The sequence below is a fragment of the Homarus americanus genome, unplaced genomic scaffold (assembly GCF_018991925.1).
Source record: "Homarus americanus isolate GMGI-L3 unplaced genomic scaffold, GMGI_Hamer_2.0 scaffold40248, whole genome shotgun sequence".
Lineage (NCBI taxonomy): Eukaryota > Metazoa > Arthropoda > Malacostraca > Decapoda > Nephropidae > Homarus > Homarus americanus.
Genome location: NW_024712526.1, coordinates 7,658,009 through 7,682,318, shown reverse-complemented (window position 1 = coordinate 7,682,318; position 24,310 = coordinate 7,658,009). Strand labels below are relative to the sequence as shown.

The 24,310-nt window shown below is 39.5% G+C and overlaps 1 long non-coding RNA gene across 1 annotated transcript in view; it reads left to right on the top strand.

Moving 5' to 3' along the window:
* Window positions 1-24,310, top strand: part of LOC121861903 — a 140,257-nt gene that overhangs the window by 79,945 nt on the left and 36,002 nt on the right. Inside the window, exon 2 of the long non-coding RNA XR_006088124.1 lies at window positions 15,023-15,121. This is a non-coding gene — a long non-coding RNA (uncharacterized LOC121861903). The remainder of the gene's footprint in view (window positions 1-15,022; window positions 15,122-24,310) is intronic.

The following is a 24,310-nucleotide window of genomic DNA, read 5'->3' as shown; positions in this document are numbered from 1 at the left end:
TCAAATTCATGTTGACGGGTTCGGTATGTTTTATGAGACTGGATTTTATAATGTTCCTACTGAATTACAAGGTAATATTGAGGAGGCATTATCCCAGTCAATGCAGTGCTTGTTATCCCTCAGATGAACAAACAGAGCATTAGATTCCTGGCCTGTCCTAACACTATATTTATGTTGTTTAAGTCTAGTTACTTTACTTTTTACTTGTACTTTACTTTCTTGTTAGTTTTATTTGTACTGTTTCATTTCGTTATATCATTATTTCTATTTGTAGTTTAATATATTTATCACATTTTTATCATTAATTTTTTTCTTAATTTTGTTGCTATATTTATTAAAACTTGCCTTCCCCCCTCAGAAAAAAAGTATCTATCTTCACGGCTCTAAAAAAGTATCTTCACGGGAAGGGGGCTCGGGTGAATTTCAGATGAACACTGCGACTCCTTGTTTCGGTCGGGTTGTCAAAATACTTAGTTTGTTGTGTCAAAATTCCCTCACACAAAATCGTAAAGGTATATTATTATCCTCAGCTTTTTCTTTAATCTCTCAAACATTTTTATCATTATTTTTGTATTCTTTTCTTATTTTTTATACCCTGTGTTATACATTATTATCAGCCATTCTCTTTGTTACATTTTTATCATACATTTCATCGAGTCTTTTTTTGTGTGTGTATTATCTTCACTTTTATCAATACATTCAATCATTTCGTATCTTAGTGTCCATCAAGTCTGCGTTATAATACAGTGTAGTGATTCGATAATAATAGTGATTTTATATATATTTTTTACCTTTTTGTCGACTTTTTTTATCTTTTATTTTATTATTATTTTTTTTTTTGGCGCCACTAGATCTCTTACCTGGCTTTATGCATGACTGGACTGACTCATTCCTCAGTGAAGGGTAGGGGGTGGGGGGAGATTTGTATCACATTTCTAAAACCTTTTTTGAGGATTGGACATTTGGTTTAAGGTGTTTTAAGGACATTGCTGTTGTTATAAGAGTAATTTTTAAATCCCTCCGTTGTAAAATTACGGGGGAGCATTCCTGTCTGTGTTGAAGAAGATCATTGGGTGTCGTGAAGGTTTATGGGTAAAGGATAATGGTCAATAATAATACTAAGTAAATTATGTATCTTATTGAGGGAGGAGGGGAAGTTTTGTGCATATATACAAACGTACACACACACGCACACACACACAGTTAATAAACACACACGCACACGCACACATCACAAACACACACACGCACACAAACACACACACACACCAGTCCATAGATGCTTTTAATACCAGTCTTCACACCCCCAAATTGTTCACTCAAAAAAAAAATAAAACGAATAAAATAAAAACGAGCAGGTGGTCTAGACATACAGGATTCAGAGACCAGTTTTGAAACCCGAGGTCGACCTTGTACTGTGTGTGGAGGAGGAGTGGGTCGAGGAGGAGGGGGTGGGTCGAGGAGGAAGGGGACGGGGGGTGCGGGGAGGGGGAGGAGACGTTATGTTATACAGAGATCCTTAGGGAATTTAGGGTTCATAAGGATACTGTTTGCATGTCCTCGAGAGAGAGAGAGAGAGAGAGAGAGAGAGAGAGAGAGAGAGAGAGAGAGAGGCCAAAAAGAATATTCGTGTTAATTTTGGATCGAGAGGGAGAGAGAGAGAGAGAGAGAGAGACCCACGTCTAGTCTAGGTACTGCTATTACCCTCGGGATAACCACCAGTCCACCACCACCATTGACTCATTGGTTGGCTCAGACATTAATTTTTTATGGTTGTCGTGTGGTGGTGATAATGTAATAGTGGTGGTGGTTGTGGTGTAGTGGTGATGTAGTGGTTGTGGTGGTGGTGTTGTGGTGGTGGTGAGGAAGTAGTGGTGGTGGTGATGGTGATAGTGGTGGTGATGTAATGGTGGTGGTGGTGTTGTAATGGTGGTGTAGTGGTGTTGATGGTGGTGATACTGGTGGTGGTGGTGTCGTTGTAATGGTGATGGTGGTGTAGTGGAGTTGATGGTGGTGATACTGGTGGTGGTGGTGTTGTTGTAATGGTGATGGTGGTGTAGTGGTGGTGGTAGTAGTAATGGTGGTATAATGGTGTTGTAATGGTGGTGACTGACTATTGCGTATATAAGGAAGTTGGTGATTATTGAAAGTGTTTTAATAAAAGGTGGTTTAACGAAAGAGATTTAACTAATCCAACTGATTTAACGAAAGAGATTTAACTAATCCAACTGGTTTAATGATATTTTTTTTTAACTAAACCAGGTCACTTTTTAACTAGCTCAGGTGGTTTAATCTATCCCCAAATGACGAACTAATCTGCTTTTTTTTTACGTCTTAAAAACAATATATATTATGTTAGGTACACCTGTCCTTGTGTGGTGAACTCAAAGGCCTTGGTTGTCGAAGCATATAAGTGGAAGTGGGGCTTCAAAATAATAACAAATAACTAAGTTAATACACCCTCTCTCTCTCTCTCTCGCATCTCGATTCGGCGGATGAAGCCAATTTTAATTTTTGTGTTATGTATATATATATTTTTGTGGGTGTGTATGGATTACCTGAAGATTAGCCCCCTGTTTATTTCACCTGGAGATTAACTCCCCTAAAACTAACCTTACCTAACCCCACCCTGAAGGTAACGTTAGGGTGTTTATTCTTCAGGTGATATAAGCTATGTGGTGACTTAATCTTAAGGTGAGTCGAATCTTTGATAGACGACGGACGAACAGCACTGATGTTTAGGTAGTCGCCCAGGGCACCCCGAGTTCACCCTGCTGTAAATGGGTACCTGATTTTTACAGTATCAATTGGATTTAAAGTGTCGGCCACGCTGTGCTGGCTCTCCTGTTAGAACGGTCCAGGCTTCCCGCACAATGTGATGTAATGCAACGTAATGTAATGTGACGTAATATAATGTAATGTGATGTAATGTAATGTGATGTAGTGTAATGTAACTTAATGAAATGTAGCGTAATGAAATGAAATGTAACGTAATTAAATATAATGTAATGTAATGAAATGTAATGTAATGTAACAATGAAATGTAACGTAATGTAATGTAATAAACTGTTTCTCCTCTCCTTCCCTCTTACCCCTATCAAGCTTGTGGGAGGAGGCAATTTTACTTTTTCCTGTTGTAACTTCCACATGAAATTACTACACAAGACTCGTATTCATTATCGTGTCACAGGGCCCTAAGAATACATGTACTGTATCACACAACTGTAATTTGGAGCGTCTGGAGGGAAGGTTTCTCTCTCAATAAGTGTTCAATATCTACCATGAATCGTCTGATGATGATGATGATGATGATGGTGGAGTTGGTGTTGGTGATGATGGTGGTAGTGATGATGGTGGTAGTGATGATGATGATGATGGTGGTGGTGGTGATGATGATGGTGGTAGTGATGATGATGATGGTGGGGTTGGTGTTGGTGGTGGTGGTGGTGGTGGTGGTGGTGGTAGTGATGATGATGGTTACTGGTGGTGATTCATTGTGCAGTATATATATGTATGTACGTTGGGGTGATGAATTTTCTGTATATTTGTTATGTCTTGTCTCCCCTCCCGCCTGGTATTTTCTACACAGGTCTGGCGTTAGTCTCTTATTATACCCCCCTCCTTACTCCTCTCACCTCACTACCCCTAATATTTATCTACCTTGATCCAACCCCCTCCCCACCTCGTCCCCACCCTTTACTCAACCTTCATCCTCCTCCAACACACGCAAACACATAACCCTGAGCAAAGAATTAAGATAATATACAGCTAAAGAAAATTATCAAAATTGACTGTACAACATCATCATCATCATCATCATCCTCATCATCATCATCATCATCATCCTCATCATCATCCTCATCATCCTCCTCTATCATCATCATCATCAAAAGTAAATTGGTTCCTATTTTTTAATCGATAATTTTATGTATCTGTTACACGTCTACCTTATCTAACTGTTGTAGCCTGTGTGTGTGTGTGTGTTTAATGAGAAAATGAAATCTTTGAGCTTATGTATCAAAACGGAAAGACTCTGTTAAATTTTTTTTTCTTTCTTTCTTTTCATCCATCAGACACAATCATTCTTTGACTTATCAATTTTACACACTTTTTTTTATATATTAAACTTCCGCTGTCACCTTCACTTCCTGTCTGTGTGTGTGTGTGTGTGTGTGTATCTGTGGGTGTTTATGTGTATGATGTGTGTATATGCGTGTGTGTGTGTATTTAAATGAGTGTCTGTCTGCTGTGAGGAGGCTACAAAATATTAATACGTGGCGTCGTAGGGCGTCCTCAAGCGGTATACCGAGTTATAAACAAGGTGTCGTCCTTAAGTGGTATACCGAGTTATAAACAGGGCGTTGTCCTGTTAAGCGGTATACCGAGTTATAACAGGGCGTTGTCCTTAAGCGGTATACCGAGTTATAAACAGGGCGTTGTCCTCTTAAGTGGTATACCGAGTTATAAACAGGGCGTTGTCCTGTTAAGCGGTATACCGAGTTATAAACAGGCGTTGTTCTCTGCTGGTATACCGAGTTATAAACAGGGCGTCCCTTAAGCGGTATACCGAGTTATAAACAGGGCGTTGTCCTGTTAAGCGGTATACCGAGTTATAAACAGGGCGTTGTCCTCTATGGTATATCCGAGTTATAAACAGGGCGTTGTCCTGTTGGCGGTATACCGAGTTATAAACAGGGGTTGTCCTCTTTGGGCGGTATACCGAGTTATAAACAGGCGTTGTCTTTATGTGTATACCGAGTTATAAACAGGGCGTTGTCCTGTTAAGCGGTGGCGTCGGTTATGTAAACAGCGTTGTCTTCTTGGCGGTATACTGAGTTATAAACGGCGTTGTCTCTTAGTGGTATACGAGTTATAAACAGGCGTTGTCTCTTTAAGGTGTATACGGAGTTATGGGTTGTTACTCTATGGTATATGAGTTATAAACAGGCGTTATCTTATGTGTATACTGGAGTTATAAACAAGGTGTCGTCCTCTTTAAAGTGGATATCGAGTTATAAACAGGGCGTTGTCTTTGTGGTATACCGAGTTATGTAAACAGGGCGTTGTCCTCTAAGGGTTACCGAGTTGTAAACAGGGCGTTGTCCTATGTAAGTACCGAGTTATAAACATGGCGTTGTCCTCTTATGGGTATACCGAGTTATAAACAGGGTGTTGTCCTCATGGTATACCGAGTTATAGCAAGGTGTCATCCTCATGGTATACCGAGTTATAAACAGGGCGTTGTCCTCATCATATACCGAGTTATAAACAGGCGTTGTCCCTTAAGTGGTATAACGAGTTATAAACAGGGTGTTGTCCCTTAAGCGGTATACCGAGTTATAGCAAGGTGTCATCTCCTCTTAAGCGGCATACCGATATAAACAGGGCGTTATCCCTTAAGGGTATATACCGAGTTATAAACAGGGCGTTGTCCTCTTAAGCGGTATACCGAGTTATAAACAAGGTGTCGTCCTCTTAAGTGGTATACCGAGTTATAAACAGGGCGTTGTCCTGTTAAGCGGTATACCGAGTTATAAACAGGGCGTTGTCCTCTTAAGCGGTATACCGAGTTATAAACAGGGCGTTGTCCTCTTAAGTGGTATACCGAGTTATAAACAGGGCGTTGTCCTCTTAAGTGGTATACCGAGTTATAAACAGGGCGTTGTCCTCTTAAGCGGCATACAGCGGTATATACCGAGTTATAAACAGGGCGTTTGTCCTCTTAAGTGGTATACCGAGTTATAAACAGGGCGTTGTCCTCTTAAGTGGTATACCGAGTTATAAACAAGGTGTTGTCCTCTTAAGTGGTATACCGAGTTATAAACAGGGCGTTGTCCTCTTAAGTGGTATACCGAGTTATAAACAAGGTGTGGTCCTCTTAAGTGGTATACCGAGTTATAAACAGGGCGTTGTCCTCTTAAGTGGTATACCGAGTTATAAACAGGGCGTTGTCCTCTTAAGTGGTATACCGAGTTATAAACAAGGTGTTGTCCTCTTAAGTGGTATACCGAGTTATACTGAATTGTTTTGTCACATTATTGAGGATATCCTTTAAAAAAATGCTTCATGTAAATACAAGTTGGTGAGAACATCCGGGTTGGTCGTCACCTTGACCAACCAACACTAAACTTTGGAATAAAAATCTTGCTGTATTATTTCACTCAGTGGTTTCATGGGATAGATTTATTATACACGCTAGTTTGAAAATTCTTGGTCTAGCAGTGGGAATCTATGTTGGCCTGAAGATTAAGCGCCCCAGTTTATTTTATTTTTGTGATAAATCGCCCAAATCTAACCTGTGGGTAACCTAACCTATGGGTAATATAACCTAACCTAACCCCCACGATCCAAAACTAAACGAATTACAAAATAAAAAAGGTAAATTCATTCGTTTAGTAGAGGGTTAAACCATCGTCCTCAAAGGGTTAAGCATTGACGAAATACATTACTTAGTGTATCACGTACTCATAAGGTGAGTCTCGATTAGCTTTCATTATTTAACCTGGACGGCGTTGTATATGAGAGAGAGAGAGAGAGAGAGAGAGACAGAATAAAATATAAATTCCACCACCTAATTATTTATTTCGCAAGCTCATGATTTATTTATTTTTTTTCATAGTGAAGACATAACCACATCTTGTATCATCGTCCGCTTCACCAGTAACAATATTTCTTTTCTACAATTGTGGTTGATAGAAATTTAACCAGATTTTAACCATAATGTGGACCCTTGTGTGTTGACCATCCTGATTTTTTGAAAATTTTATTTATTTATTTATTTATTTATTTTTATTCTGAAATCCTTGAATGTGAAGTGATAAAAAATATATTGGAAAAAAATAATCATCGCCATATTACTAATTCAAGTATCATTATGTAAGGTTAGGTTTGTTTACGTTCGAGTTTCATTTTGTTGTTTTTTCCAGGTGTTACGGTTGTCAGGTTATTAATTAAGCATCGAGAACAGGTGCCATTGCTTCATACTGTACACCTGAGCTTTTACTAAAACATTATTGGACTTTTCAATTCTTACACCAAATTATTATTAAAAATTCTTGTACTTTTAAATACTTACACCAAACTTTCACTTAGACTATTAAACCTTTAAATTCTTACACCAAAGTACTAAAAAGTATTATACCCTTAAATTCTTACACCAAAGTACTAAAAACTATTAACTTTTAAATTCATACACCAAACTTAGTAAAATAAATTAAGGGCCTCACCAAACCACACTATACCCTCACCTTCTACCCATTGACTTAAGACCATTAGACCATTATGATACCTGTACATTATGACAGGTATAGACCATTTACTTTCACCTTGTATTACTGTTGTGAGTGGTGGATCAATAAACCCAATGAACCATAATTATTGTGGTTTTGTTTTCTGTGTTGTTGATAATTTGTTTAGCCTTCATGTGTTATTTGTTGTTGTTATTATTGTGTGTTTAATGTTGAGTGGAGTGTTTTTTTTAAGAGGGTACTTGCTTACAAATTTACTTACATCCGGGTTTAGTTAATTGTTTTTTAGTAACTTTGAGGTTTATTATTATTTTTATAAGTGAAGTTATTAAGTGTCGTTAAGTAGGTAGAGTTTACTATTTGTAAGTTACTTTATGTTTATTTAAGTAATTTTTATGAGTTAGATAGTTACTTTTTTTTTAGGTGTTCACTGTCAGGATTATTAAGTAACTCGCCATTTTTTCGCCAGTGTTCTTAAAACGCCTCGCCAGTGTCCTTTAAACCCTCCCTCGCCAGTGTCCTTTAAACCCTCCTTGCCAGTGTCCTTTAACGCCTCGCCAGTGTCCTTTAAACCCTCCCTCGCCAGTGTCCTTTAACGCCTCGCCAGTGTCCTTAAACCCTCCTTGCCAGTGTCCTTTAAACCCTCCTTGCCAGTGTCCTTTAACGCCCCGCCAGTGTCCTTTAAACCCTCCTCGCCAGTGTCCTTTAACCCTGGCTGAGTGTCCTTTAACGCCTCGCCAGTGTCCTTTAAACCCTCCCTCGCCAGTGTCCTTGAAACGCCTCGCCAGTGTCCTTTAAACCCTCCTTGCCAGTGTCCTTTAACGCCTCGCCAGTGTCCTTTAAACCCTCCCTCGCCAGTGTCCTTGAAACGCCTCGCCAGTGTCCTTTAAACCCTCCCTCGCCAGTGTCCTTGAAACGCCTCGCCAACATCCTACTGAAGCTGATCTCAAACTAGTCCTTTATATAAACAGATTACTACTGGTGCAATCATACCAGGATGAGTCTGCTGGGAGTGGGCCCGCGCACTAGTCATCTCGGTTTTGGACGCACCAGTCAGCCCGGCTTTAGACGCACCAGTCAGCCGGGAGTGTTATTAGCTTTTTTTCTTTAATATTGCACAAGTGTGTTGCATCAGACTCCCGCTGCCGTTGTTGTGGGATAATGCAGAGTCTTTTGGTTGTTGTTGTTAAGGGCTCTGTTTAGATACAAGGGTTGTGATTAATGTTGGGTGAGTGTGTTGTGAGTGGGGGAGTGTGTGGTGTGTTGGGGGAGTGGGTGTTGAGTGTGTTGTGTTCTTTGAGTGTGTTGTGTTGTGTGATTTGAGTATGTGTTATGTGTTCTTCGGCATGTGTTGTATATGTTGTGTGTTGTATGTGCTGTGAGTATGTTGTTATTTTTATCATCACCAACACCCTGTCAGTCCGTTATTATCACCACTACAGCGTTAAGTCCGTTATTATCACCACTACAGCGTTAAGTCCGTTATTATCACCACTACAGCGTTAAGTCCGTTATTATCACCACTACAGCGTTAAGTCCGTTATTATCACCACTACAGCGTTAAGTCCGTTATTATCACCACTACAGCGTTAAGTCCGTTATTATCACCACTACAGCGTTAAGTCCGTTATTATCACCACTACAGCGTTAAGTCCGTTATTATCACCACTGCAGCGTTAAGTAACATAAGGGGGTGAGGAAGAGGTCTGTATTTGTTTTACTAAAACTACTTAAACCAGGTGTCTTACTTCTGGCTCATGGCAAAACTGTACACAGGAGGGTACAGGTATAAGGTATAATCCTCAGGTGGTTTTGGGTGAAGTTGGGGGCCAGCTGCTGTCGGAGAATTGTAGCCTCCTCCCCCCTTCACCTGCCCCCTCACCACCATCCCCCTCCTTCCCCCTCTCCCACACCACCTTCTCCCACCCACACCACATTGTTCCTTCTCTCCTCACCACCTTTCCCCCCTCCCACCTTCCCCTCTCCCATCCTTCCCCCACCCTCTTCCACCACTCCCCATGCCTCGTTTACCAGGAAATAAGCGACTTAACTCACGGAAAATAACTGACGCTGCAGCAGTTGTGTTGTAGTCAAGATAACCATTACTTTATATATAATATACTGCAAGACTTGCTACACCGCGACCCCCCCCCTTTCAGCTTGGGGTGAGAGGTGAGGAGTTTGATGGCTGCACCCCTAACCTAACGTCGAATATTTTTTGTATTTTATTTATTATATATCTCTACCATTACTCTATTAGGTTCAGTATACTTTCAAATACAGTACGATATAACGAAAATATTCAGTATAACGCTGCACAAAACACTGTAACACTGACAACTGAAGCACCTGGTGATATACACAAACTATATATTATATGAGTCGCATTAAAAAAGGTAACGCATCACGCACAATTGATTCTAATTATTACTATTGTGCGTCAAAGCGATACAATATAGGTGACTCATATTGTTAATCAATAAGTTCACTTACTAACTATTGGGATGATTTTGACAACCATTACAGAATAACAATAGATGATGGTTAATATTACATGAACTTAATTCTTTATTATTTGTATGTATTCATCTACTGTATTCGTCTACTGTATTCAGCTACTGTATTCGTCTACTGTATTCATCTACTGTATTCGTCTACTGTATTCATCTACTGTATTCGTCTACTGTATTCATCTACTGTATTCGTCTACTGTATTCAGCTACTGTATTCGTCTACTGTATTCATCTACTGTATTCGTCTACTGTATTCATCTACTGTATTCGTCTACTGTATTCGTCTACTGTATTCGTCTTCTGTATTCAGCTACTGTATTCGTCTACTATTTATCTACTGTATTCGTCTACTGTATTCAGCTACTGTATTCGTCTACTGTATTCGTCTACTGTATTCATCTACTGTATTCATCTACTGTAGCAGCTAAGTGTTCCTGTCACTTTTGACACTATATAATAACAACTGTGTTTTTATTGTTTTTGTGTTTGTATTTTTAATGTTTATGTTTGTGTTATTTTTCTGTTTGTGTTTCTATTGTTTATGTTTTAATTGTTTTTTGTGTTTGTTTTTATTATTTTTGTTTGTGTTTTATTGTTTATGTTTTTTTGCTTTTATGTTTTGTTGTTCGTTTGTGTTTTATTGTTCGTGTTTGTATTTTTATAAGTATTAATTATTAAGGAAAGTGTTATAAATACGAGTAAATTTTATCTTAAGGTTTAATTGGTCATTAGTTAACCTGTATTGGTAATATATTTCTTAACCAGTAACACCTTAGAGGGATATCGGGGTAATGGTTGTCGTGACTGCCACCAGGGGTCACCCAACACATGTAAACAAACACAATTGATCGACCTGCTCCACCAAGTACATCTCAATGACATTTCAGTGTTGTTCGACTGGGCGGAAAAATCACTTGTTTAAATAAAATGCAATTGATGACTCTAGAACACGCGACACTGGGTAAACACGGCGGTATGTAGTGACTATAAACCAGAAATAATGATCCTATCCTAACCTAACCTAACCTTACCCAACCTAACCTAACCTTACCCTTACACTACAGTGCGTCCTGAAAGTCATTAATTGTTTAGGTACAGAAATACAAAGGAACATCACACACACACGTTAAGAGTTGGCTAAGTACCGTGAACGACACATTAACCTGTACCTGTAAGCATGGCGAAGGTAAACTATGTGTATGCTCGTGTGCGTGATGTGAGGAATTAATAAATCAACTGTTGCTCTTAACACCTTAGTCCCACAAGCGTCATATGACAACTGATAGTCCACAGCTTAGGTTAGGTTAGGTTTGGTTAGGTTAGGTATGGTCTTCATGATGCCAGGGGTGTATAAAGAGAGAGAGAGAGGGGGGTTCCGTATTTTGTAGCATGTTTTATTATTATATTATTTATGTTAGTCTTAATCACACACACACACTGGTCACAATAACACGCCATTGTCCAGAATGAAATGTTGCAAGAAGTGGTATTTGGGGAGTGGACAGAGAAGGAGGAGAGGGGGGGAGAAGAGGAGGAAGGGACAGAAGGAGGAGGGTAATAATAGGAAAGGGAGGGGAGGAGGAGAGGAGGTGGAATAGAAGGAGGGTAATAATGAAAAGGGACAGGGGGAGGAGGAGGAGGATAGTAATGAAGGAGGGAGAGAAGGAAGATTGAGAGAGGGAAGAGGAGAAGGAGGGGCAGGATAATAATAAAGGAGGGAGGTGGAGACGGTAATGAAGAAGGTGGAAAGGATGAGGAAAGGGAGAGGAGGAAGTGGAGAACGAAGGCTGGGGAGGGGAAGGAGAGGAAGAGGAGATAATCAAGAGAGAGAACATAACAATTATAAAGTTGAGTAGGAAGTAATTGCTTTGACACCTGATATAAATTACATTAATTATCTTCGGAACAGCAGGTGCAGGTATACAGGCGTAAGTCCGAATAACTAGTGGTTCAGGTACAGACACAAGTACAAGTACAAGCACAGGTAGTGGGCCAGAATCTACAGGTTATAGTTACAGGTGGTGGACCAAAATCTACAGGCAGTGCGGATATAGTACACTGCACGCCATCGTCTTTATTCACCCATTTACAACTGGGTGGACTAGGGGGTGACTCGGGTCTTAAACACGGACATTCACTGTTTATTTCTGTCTTAAAACATCAACACTTCAATGTTTAGTTATTGTGGGGGGGTATCAGTGTGTGTGTGTGTCAGAATATAAGCAAACAAATCTATCTGTTTACATCTTCTTGTCAATTATAGCCCCAGGTAAAGAGAATATAAGCAAACAAATCTATCTGTTTACATCTTCTTGTCAATTATAGCCCCAGGTAAAGAGCTCCAGGTAAATAGCTCCAAGTATATATTTTTATTATATTCAGCCATAAAAGTTTTAACTGATAGACATGATCATCTAAGTGTTTGTTATTAGAGTTGGGTTAGGTTAGGTTAAGTGAGATTAGATCGATTAATTTAGGTTGAGTTAGATTAAGTTAGGTTAGGGTTGGTTAGATTAGGTTAGGGTAGGTTAGATTAGATCAGGTTCCGTTAAGTTAGGTTACTTGATGTATGAAAGGCGATATATGATTCCACTCATCTAAGTTTAGAAACGCTATGTCACGTACTCCACTTAATCAAGCTTGGCCTTAGTAACGAGCTCTCTGTAGCCCCCGTGTTGACTTGAATGCATTGCGAGCTTCATCACTCAGAAAAAACAAAGACCTGACCAGTGCCCAAGTCTGTGAAAGGACAAGTAAGACACTGTTAGTTTGGTTAGGTTACGTTAGGTTAGGTTAGGAAAGGCAGATATAAAGCTGAGTAAATTAGACTACAACAACAGCAGCTAGAACAACACCGGCAATAATAATAACAACAATAATTATAACAATAATAACAACAACAATAATCAGAATAACAACCATAATATCAACAATCATAACAATAACAACAGCAACAATAAGCAGAATAACAACCGTAACACCAACAATGATAACAAAAACCATAACAACAACAATAATAGCAACAATATTAACAACATCAACAACTCTGGTGTTTCTGAGAATCTGACTTCAGTGTAAATATACTTTTATAATTATAAGATTGGAAGATATTTTTTATTTTTGTGAATCTGGTGCTTGTTTACATAGATACATGAGAGAGAGAGAGAGAGAGAGAGAGAGAGAGAGAGAGAGAGAGAGAGATGCAGAAAGAAAGAGTTAAAGTGAGAGAGGGGGGGGGTGGAAAGGGAAAATAGAGAAGTGAAAGACAGAAATACAGAATGCAGAGAAGGAAAAAACAGAGACAGACAGATAATGAAGAAAGAGAGAGAAACTAATATTTATTGTTGTTTAATATATATACACACAGGATTATGGAAAAGAAAGTCTTAAATAATATATATATATATATATCATGTAAATCCACAATGAAAACGTGATAAGATAAATCTTGATAAAACACGGGGGGAAACAACGGAGACCTTATTGTTTTATTCAAGACATCTTCAGTTGCCTCTAAAGATGTCTTGAATAAAGACGAAAGCAAGGTGCTGGTTGTTTCCATTTTCCCGTGTGATTTTATCAAGATATATATATATATATATATATATATATATATATATATATATATATATATATATATATATAAAACAATCATGTAAGCTGCCGGCACATTTTTCGTCGATGAGTTTGTATTATATATTAAACAATGTTATATCTCCATTTATAGATCGTGATGCTCTGGCGAATAAGGTCTTGGAACACGCACTTTTAAGACCTTGGTTCCTTTTGTGTGTGTGTGTGTGTGTGTGTAGTACAGTCATGGTAAAATATCCTGTCAAGTCCTTCGTCTAATATATGAACCCCTGGGAATCACGATTGAACCTGTTTGAACCTTTGAATCCGAGTCATCTATGGGTTCAGTAATGTATGTCTCGGATTCGCTGCTGGTTCATGAAGTTTCAGAGTTTAGGTTCATAGATGGGACGGAGAGGAACAATAGGATTTTTTTTTAGTTTATTTGTTTATTTATTTGTTTATATATTTATTTAATTTAAAACTGCCATAATACATTGTAAATAGAAACTTCCTGACCGAATACAAACAAACTTCCTGAACAAATTATAAAAAAAGACACTTCCTGAACGAAATAATTAAACACTACTTTTATATTTTCTCTTAAACTTGTTCTGTATAACTAGAAAAGATCACCAGGTCTTAAAAAAACAATAATAATTACCATTTAATATTAATACTTACAATGTAGCTTCTTGTTTTATCCAGATCATTTTTATCCTTCAGTCCTGGGATAATTATGTTGGTGGGGGGTGTTATTGTTCCGGTGCGAGTTTATAGGTACTTCAAATGACAATGTTATTATTAAACCTCGTCCACCAGATGGTGTTAGCTTGTACAACAGAGAACTTGTTAAAAAAAATACAGTATAATTTTTGAGTGGTGTTGGTGATGTTTCGAACTGCTGGGTTATGAAGCTTTGAACTGATGTTATCGTTGTTGTTGCTCTTATGTTTCAGGTGTTTAAGTAGGTATTAAGTAGGTGTTAAGTAGATGTTCAAGTAGGTCCATAAGTGATTAGTTTAAGTAATGTAAGTTTTTAGTGTAGTTATTTTTCTTCCACATATATTCTCGTTGCTGTTGATGTTAGTATATGTTTCAATGCTTCAATATTCGTATTCTAGATTGGTAAAAATATCTCTCTCCGGTTTTGTCTCTTTCTTTGCATTTATTTATTTTTTGTGTGTGTGTCGGTAAATAGCTTCGGGGGTCTTAAAACACCGAATTTGAAGAATGATAAAGATTTCTTCTCTTTGTTATACTGTTTACTCATGACAGAATACAACCGAGAATAAATAATAAACTGGATTATGATAAAGCGTTGAAGTAATACCACATTAGAACGGAAGAGGAAGTAGTTTATGCTCTAAGGAGACGATATTAACTTCAATCATGTTTTTGTTGTGGCTGAGAACACCTGCAATATTGTCTCCTTCCCTAATTATCAGTTATCAGCACCTGTTGCGTGAGTTACCTGCAGGTATGTGGAACAAACGGTGTACTGTGCTCTCTCTTTCTCTCTCTCTCTCTCTCTCTCTCTCTAACACACACACACACACACACACATATATACACACACCACCCCACATGGTGATCCGCGCGTGACCGCAAAAACCTTCACATTTTCGTCAAGAATATCACGATATATATTTTATAATTTTTATTGATTAATTTTTCTATTTATTACAGATGGTAACTGCCGTGGAGATTAACAACACTTAAAAACGACATCTCTGGTGGGTTTAGGCTTAGCTATTAAGAAACATCAACATCGTCCACCGAACATCAGTAAGTATAATATTATGTACTATAGGCCTATGGTATAATGTATGGTAGAATGATGGGGAGAATGACAGCCAACAATTCATTTCTTTAATAATAGGCTGTTGAATGTTTTATATTATCTGTCCTATTTAATTCGTTCGTTTTAGTCATCTTCAAAATTACGTTTCGTTTTTGTTGTTCCTGTTTGTGCTTTCCGGATAGGTGATGATGCGAGGATTCTACAGTAAGGCCTACCTGAAGATTAGCCCATCTAGCTTATATCAGCTGATGAATAAATACCCTAACGCTACCTGAGGGTTAGGTTTGGTTGGTTTGGGTTACGTTGGTTAGGTCAGGTTCAAGTTAGGTTAGGTTTGGATGGGTTAGGTTGGTTTGGTTAGGTTGGGTTAGTTTAGTAAGGTTAGTTTGGATTAAATTGGTTAGGTCAGGACAAATTACGTTAGGTTAAGTTAGGTTAGGTTAGGTTAAGTTAGGGTGGTTAAACTTAAGGTGAAATAAACTGAGGTGTGGCTGATCTTCAGGTGATCAGGTAACAAACAACATACAAACATACCATTACTGTCATACGTTGCTGCCACAAGATGTAACAGTATGGGTATGAGAGCCTGACCACTATTAATACACAAATACACCATTGTATACAAGAAGCCTCCACAAGATGCACTGGTTCATAAATTTGGGTGTAGTTCGCGTGACTATTTATATTACAACACTAGTATTATCCTCACTTGTCGAAAATTCTCGTACATTCATTAACTAGTAAGGACAACAATGTGGTTGTAATTGGAACAAGTCACGCGATGGCTCCCACTCGAATCTATATAATGTGGGGTGTGTATATATTTTTATGAGACGCCTTGGGCTTTAGAGACGCCCTTGGGCTTAAGAGACGCCCCTGGGCATTAGAAACGCCCCTGGGCTAAAGAGATGCCCTGGGCTTTAAAGACGCCCCTGGGCTTTAGAGACGCCCCTGGGCTTAAGAGACGCCCCTGGGCTTTAAAGACACCCCTGGGCTTTAGAGACGCCCCTGGGCTTAAGAGACGCCCCTGGGCTTTAGAGACGCCCCTGGGCTTAAGAGACGCCCCTGGGCTTAAGAGACGCCCTGGATGTAGTTCTGTGGGGATCTCGCTGTGGTCTCGCCTTCAGGAGAATATTCAGTGTACATTGGAGGCACTTTTATTTTCGACTCCTCCTCCCTCTCACCTTCCCCCTCCTCTCCTCTCTTGCTCGGGGTATAGGAAGAGTGGGACGGGTGAAGGGTAGAAAGAGTGGGACAGGTGACAGATGAGTGGGAGGTGGCATGAGTAAAGACAAGCTTGTGATTTATGATAACTACACGTTGAATAGATGATCCCCAGACCCTTGTAATTTCTCCCAAGGCGTCTGAGAGTGTCCAGCTAAATGGTTAATAGATGACTCCAATGATTAACGTCATTTCAACACGGCGCGGCGGGAGTGTGACGGCTCTGACGTGTGTGTGGCAAACGATGTTCTTAATCTTAGTATCAAAAGGTCACTAACATCATTTATATATATATACTGTATACTGTGTTGTAAGATTAAGGCGGTCAGCTGCTTGGGTGGTTGAGTGTGTGGGGGGGGGGGAGGTGTGTGTGTGAGTGAGTGAGTGAGTGAGTGAGTGAGTGAGAGAGAGTACGCACGCACTTGTACTCACGTAAGAGCTAAGAGGATGATAGTTGAGAGTTCATTGATATTATTGATAAGTTATAATGATAAAAATGGAATAAATTGTGTCACGTCATTGTTAAGTGTCGTGTTACTCACTGCTTTCATGTTCTTCATTGTTTAGTTTTGAAATTACAATGTTTTTGCTTTTTTATTCGGGAGTCTGCAATGAAGTGTTCCACCAGTGTTATAGTGAACTTGTAGTACTAATGTTGCCTCTACTGACACACTACAGTCATCAACTGAACTGTTCGTATATATATATATACATATATATATATATATATATATATATATATATATATATATATATATATATATATATATATATATCATTCACTGAACTCGATCATGACCACCTCACTCAGCAGTCCTAGACTCTGTTATATTTCACACAAAGCCTGTTCACGGCGCCATCAGCTCGATGAACAGGCTTTGTGTGAAATATAACAGAGTCTAGGACTGTTTTATAGTGTCCTTGTGGGTTGGTCCGTAGCATTCCCTAGTCCCACCCAGTAGGTCGAGGGTTCGATTCCTGGCTGGTGAGGTCGTTGATTATATGTTCAAAGTCCGCGTGTTATATGGACTAAAAATGAAGTGTATATATATATATATATATATATCACTGTAAGATTAAGTTAGGTTTGGTTATGTTAGGTCGTTTGGTTTCATTAAGTTAAGTTAGGTTAGCCCACTTTACAACACATAAGTCACTCTTCCACACTGACCTAACATGACCTTCCATGTACCTGACCGACCTCACATGACCCATCAAGTAGTGGAGAGGCAGAGGAGGAGGGAGCGGTGACCTCTTTGATTGGGAATAGATCCTAAAAGAATCTACACCCCTGTAAAACAAGTCCCATTAATCTCAGTGCTATTGAGTAGTTGCACGCTTGGTTGTGTGTCAGTCTATGATCTCTGGGTGTTCGGGCTACTGACTGTCTTGTGTGGCTCTGTCATTTGTGTCACCGCTGTCATTTTTAACACCTTTGGAATAATGTTCCCGCTGTTATTCGTATATGTCACACCAAAGTGGTTAAGTTAGGTTAGGTTAATAATTCACTGAAGAGGTGTGGCTAGATTAGGTTAAATTAATACAGTGAAGAGGATAGGTCACATTGGATTAGGTCACTGAAGAGGTTAGGTTAGGTTAGGTTAGGTTAATACACAGAATTAAATGGTTAAGTTTAAATCCAAGTCTGTTTATGCCACTCGCGTTAACTCATTGTCTGAGAACGTGGCCACCGCAAACACCAAAACGTCCGCACCATCAAGGACAATGCTGCATCGTGTATATTGAGGGTAAAGACAGTATTATTACCGACACTTACGACCTACTAGAGCTGAGGAAGATAACAGCCAAGGCATGAAAAGTCAGCACTGAGATAATTGTGACATTAAGAATGGAGAAGAAAGTGTAAAAGTGAGAGGAATAAAAATACCAATGGAGACATAAAAGAAATAGAGGAAGAGAAGGTGATGACATTAAAAAAATACCATAGAGAGATGGGATAAGAATGATATGAAAGATGGAAATAATAAAAGAGAGGAAGATCAGAACCAACAACTGTGGAGAAGGAGAAATGTAAGAAAACATGAGAATAAGAGAGAGAGAGAGAGAGAGAGAGAGAGAGAAGGGTGGTTTGGAGAGACATAAAGAGACATGGGAATAACAAGACATAAACTAAGCCTGATTAAACCATAACACAAAGATATAAAAGATAGTATAATGTGTGTGATTTATACTCATAGACGACTTGACAACCACAAGAGTAAATGACTGTAGTGAAAATATTACCTTAAAGCCGGAGATCTCGTGACCATTTAAGGTAACTAATGTAAGGTCGATTAACTTACCTAGAGACCAATTAAGGTTAAAGAAAAGTAAGGTTAATATAAGGTCGATTAACTTACCCAGAGACCATTTAAGGTAACTAATGTAAGGTAAAGATAAGGTCGATTAACTTACCCAGAGACTATTTAAGGTAACTAATGTAAGGTAAAGATAAGGTCGATTAACTTACCCAGAGACTATTTAAGGTAACTAATGTAAGGTTAAGATAAGGTCGATTAACTTACCCAGAGACCATTTAAGGTAACTAATGTAAGGTAAAGATAAGGTCGATTAACTTACCCAGAGACTATTTAAGGTAACTAATGTAAGGTAAAGATAAGGTCGATTAACTTACCCAGAGACTATTTAAGGTAACTAATGTAAGGTTAAGAGAAGGTCGATTAACTTACCAAGATACTGATTGAGGTAAAATTCGACAATCGTGGCCATCTGTATACTTTTATCCCGTCTTTTAGTTCCCCAGTCACCACGTCCTTTCGCTCCTATGTCTGTACACTGACTGAGAGGTGCATGCAGTTTGTAGCAGTCAAGATACTGTGTTCCGTTGATATCCGAGAAGATCCCGAGCGATTATGATTCATGGAGAGAACTCTTGCCTAGCCCGAGCCGCCCTCCCCGATGACTAGTCAGATTACTACTTCAATCCTGTTAGGTTAGGGTTGTTGTTTTTTTCACGTCTATGGGTGAGGGGTGACGACTATGTCCCTCTTGCCTGTAATTTTCCCCCTCATTAATGTACTGTATCTACCTGTTCAATGTCTGGCCTTTTAAATCCTTCCTCCAGCCATATCATAAATCTGGTTTAGATTTCAAGTTCTAATTCCATCTCAGATTTAATTTTATAGCTCCCTTAAATCCTATATATAATTTCATCCTTCTATTCAAACTCTAAACTGGTCTTCGGTGAGTCTTGGTTTGTATTACAGAGTTCATGTATTTGAAACGCTTTCTTTGATCCTTAAACCATGACGTTGCATTTGAACATCTGGCCTCTTTATACGAGTCGACTAATCGTTCTCATAAAGATATTAGTTGAACTTTACAGCTTTGTTTACTTGTATTTTTTTCTGTGTCTCACTTAAAAATCCCTTGACAAAACCACAGTCATCCTCTCATGTTATTTCTTGGTGGATAAATTCGAAGCATTGACTAGTAGTACATTGGTTGAATAGTACACATTAAAAGGTATAGAAGTCCATCTGACACTAACCAGTATCTCTCTCTCTCATTTGGTAATATAATGCGTGATTCTGTAATAAGGAGAGTGCCAGTGTTGTAACTGTTAATTCAAACGTCTCAAACAAACACACACACACACACACACACACACACACACACACACAATACCAAGAAGATACTTACTGAAGTTCTTAAGTAGTGTTTGTGTTGTTGGTATTTGTCAACCTCTCAATGACGTGTGTACCAAATTATAATCCGTTGATCAGGAGCCGATAGACAGACTGACAAACTCAAGTGACCATGACTAACAAGATTATCGTGTGTGTGTGTGATCTTACCTTTTGCCTCACATTGTAACTTCTTGAATCACATTACTCAAAAACCATCACAGAGTCAGATGATTTGTATGTTTGTGTGTGTGTGTCTTGGTCCGTCCATTCATTCACCCGGAAGTGTACAATGTACATTAGGGGTCAAAAGTTCTCTCCTCGTGATGAAACTTGAGTGAGGGTTAATGAAGCTTCGAACTGATTTACACCTTAACTGTTGTATCTCGGTGGGGTTCGATGCTGTTTCATTTTGGGAGGGAGCGAATTTTTTTACCCCCGACTGTACATGGAGATTGACGACAGGAAGGTGGGTTTGACAGGAAGATGAAATTGACAGGGAGGTGAAATTAACAGGAAGATGAGATTGACAGGAAGGTGGAATATATAAGGAATATATAAGAAATTAAAGGGAGGGGAGGAGCAGCTCAGAAATAGGTATAATGAACTATCTAGGAATGTTAAGAAAAATGTAAGGAAAGCAAAGAGAGACTATGAAATCAAAATAGCAAGAGAATCCAAGGCGAATCCCAAGGGATTTTTCCAGGTATAAAGGTCAAGGACAAAGTTGGGCCTTTAAAGTCAGGGAGGGGAGAAGTGATAAATGGCAGTGAAGAAATAAGCAAAGCATTGAACTTCTTATCAGTTTTCACAGAAGAAATTTGCTATGAAATTCCAGAGGTGGAACTGATATTTAAGGGAAAGGAAGAAGAGAAATTAAAGAATATCACTATCAGAAAAGAGGATGTTCTTAAGAAGATAAATAAACTAAAGAAAACAAAATCCCCAGGGCCGGATGAAATTTTCCCTCGAGTCTTGAGAGTGGAGGGAACAGATTAGCGGACCCCTTGTAAACTTATTTACAAAATCATTAGACACTGGAGTTGTGCCAGACTTGTGGAAACAGGCAAATGTAGTACCCATATTCAAAAAGGGAGACAGAGCATCAGCGTCAAATTACCTGCTTCACTTGTTCTGTATTGGATAATAATTGGAAGTCCAGTGTGTGTGTGTGTGTGTGTGTGTGTGTGTGTGTGTGTGTGTGTGTGTGTGTGTGTGTGTGTGTGTGTGTGTGTGTGTAATTTCAAGATTAATTGAAGGCATTGATTTCAACTCAAGAACCAGAGCCACTCATAACTTATTTGGTTAAGTTAGGTTGTTACTGGGATTACCGGATGATTCGCCCTCCAGCTTATAATTATCACCTGATGATTAAATTCTCCAACGCTATCTAGGTTAGGTTAAGTTAGGTGAAGTTATAGTGTGTTAGGTTAAGTTAGGTAATGTTATGTTAGATTAAGCTAGGTTAAAATTAGGTTAGGTTAAGCAAGGTTAAAATTAGGTTAGTTCACATAGCTTAGAATAGATTATGCAGTGTTATTCTTCAGGTGAAATAAGCTGGGGTGTCTATTCTTCAGGTGATCCAACACCTGTAACATCAACTAATGTGAAGAAAAAGCTTAAGAGACACATTCAACAGGAAGACGTAATTGCACAAGCTTTAAAAACAACCATGTGGCCTCATTATGTTGCCATGTTGTTATGTTTATGTGAATCAGTGTCTTAGAGAGTTAATGACTGTTGTTTAGTGCAGAAATTTAGTGTTAAAGTGACCGAGGTTATTGTTGTTGTTTTAATGTGGGGGGTGGGTGTGTGTGTGTGTTGGGGGGGTAGGTGTGTGTGTGTGTGTGTTGGGGTAGGTGTGTGTGTGATGGGGGGCAGGTGTGTGTGGGGGTGGGGGTGTGTGTGTGTGTGTTGGGGGTAGGTGTGTGTGTGTGTGTGGGGGGGGGGTTAGGTGTGTGTGTGTGTTGGGGGGGTAGGTGTGTGTGGGGGGTGGGTGTGTGTGTGTGTGTGTGGGGGGGGTTAGGTGTGTGTGTGTGTGTTTGGTGGTGTGTGGGGGTGGGTGTGTGTGTGTGTGTTGGGGGTAGAGTGTGTGTGTGTGTGTTGGGGGTAGGTGTGTGGTGGGTGGGGTGTGTGTGTGTGTGTTGGGGGTAGGTGTGTGTGTGTGTGTGTGGGGGGGGGTTAGGTGTGTGTGTGTGTTGGGGGGTAGGTGTGTGTGTTGGGGGTAGGGAGTAAGTGTGTGTGTTCCATATGTTTGTTCCTACTTCTCCCTGTTTCTATTTGTTTTGTATTTTCCCACATTTGTGGGGAAAGTTTTTTCGTCCATAGCTCCAGGAGATATCCATCATTTTAGCTGTAGCTGCAGCATCCGTGGGTAAGGGAGGGGTGGTGAGTAGTCCATGGCATTTTAGAACACTCCCTTGGCCACCCCTATACACAGCCAGCTCATAGCCCAAACATCCGTGGGTAAGGGAGGGTGGTGAGTAGTCATATTTAGAACACTCCCTTGTACCTATACACACGTACAGCTCATGGCCCAAACATCCGTGGGTAAGGGAGGGTGGTGAGTAGTCCATGGCCCAAAATGTTCTATGGCCACTCTTTGGAAATAGCAGCTCCAGCGATGAAAGTAGACTGGCATATTGTGAAGGTTACTTGTTGTCCATAATTGTTTACTTAAGAGTCCCAGTGAGAGTTAATTTGTGGCTCTGAATAAACAAGGAGGAGTGTTTAGAGGTTGTACAGTATTCTTTATTGGTAAGATGAGTGTGCAAACAAAGTGTGTGGGGGTTGGGGTGGGGTGTGAGGGTTGCGTGTGTGTGTGTGTGTGTGTGTGTGTGTGTGTGTGTGTGTGTGTGTGTGTGTGTGTGTGTGTGTGTGTGTGTGTGTGTGTGTGTTTCCCAATCATATTTTCTTCTATATACCTTTCATTAATCTCTACCATTTCTGCACCTGTTAACGAACCTACCAATGATTAGGAGTTTTGAGACCTAACGAAACTGAATCCATTTAGAACCTTAACCGAAACTGAAACCATATGTTATTTTAGCATTTGGATTACCTGTAATTAACACCCCCTCTCCTCCCAGGTAACATAACCTACCTTAACCTAAGACAATTGACCTTGACCCAGGAAATAACTGATAGGGGGTGACTTAAGGGGAGGTGAGGTATTCTTCCCCCTACCTTCCCTTACCCCTTCTGTACCTGACTGAACCCAAATAAACCTGGAAATGAATCAATCCATTTATGGTATTATTAGATCTTAAGCAAAATAACCCCCAGACTACGAATCTTCTACTAAATTAAATACTAAAAGTGGCGTCCTATGGTAGTGAAAGTATTAACCAGTGCGTACATACTAAACCACGCTTAATTTAATCAGTACTCTAGCCTACCCGTGGAGACATTGAGTAAGGTTAGGGACGCTTGGTATTCTCTCCACTAGTGAGAGTTAGGACGCTCGTCAAGTTATTTAATCTACAGACTACAGAAACATGTCCAATGCTTTCTAAATCTCACAAGTTGTTACCACAGGCGAGTTTGGTTTGGTTCGGTTAGTTTAGGTTTGGTTTGGTTCGGTTAGTTTAGGTTTGGTTTGGTTAGGTTAGGTTAGTTTTGGTTTGGTTAGGTTAGTTTAGGTTTGGTTAGGTTAGTTTAGGTTTGGTTTGGTTTGGTTAGGTTAGATTAGTTTAGGTTTGGTTTGGTTAGGTTAGGTTAGTTTTGGTTTGGTTAGGTTAGTTTAGTTTTGGTTTGGTTAGGTTAGTTTAGGTTTGGTTTGGTTAGGTTTGGTTAGGTTAGGTTATGGAAGGTGTCTAGTGAGGTCTCTTGTGCACGATATATTTCACTGGTGATCTTGTGGTTGTATAAAACATAAGAGATAGTTTAATGGTGATAGTATATTGACCCCTTGTGGTGGGTAAAACCGTCTGGCGTTATCAAAGAAATAGTGAAGTGTGTGTGTGTGTGTGTGTGTGTGTGTGTGTGTGTGTGTGTGTGTGTGTGTGTGCAGGACGAGGCAACAGATAAGATATATAGTAGTAAAAAAAATAATATACAAGAATAACGTTTGATTACTATGTCACTAGAGGACACCCATACCTAAAGCAGACCACAACGAGACTAACCTAACCAAACCCAACCTAACCTAGCCGTAGCGAATAAGGTTGGGTAAGGTTAGGGACGATTGGTATTCTTGGATATAGTGAGTGGAGAAGCACGTGGTGGCATCTGATCTATAAAGCAGACTACCTCAACAAATCAAACTTTCTCTTTAATCTCAGCACTCCTAGCACAGGTGAT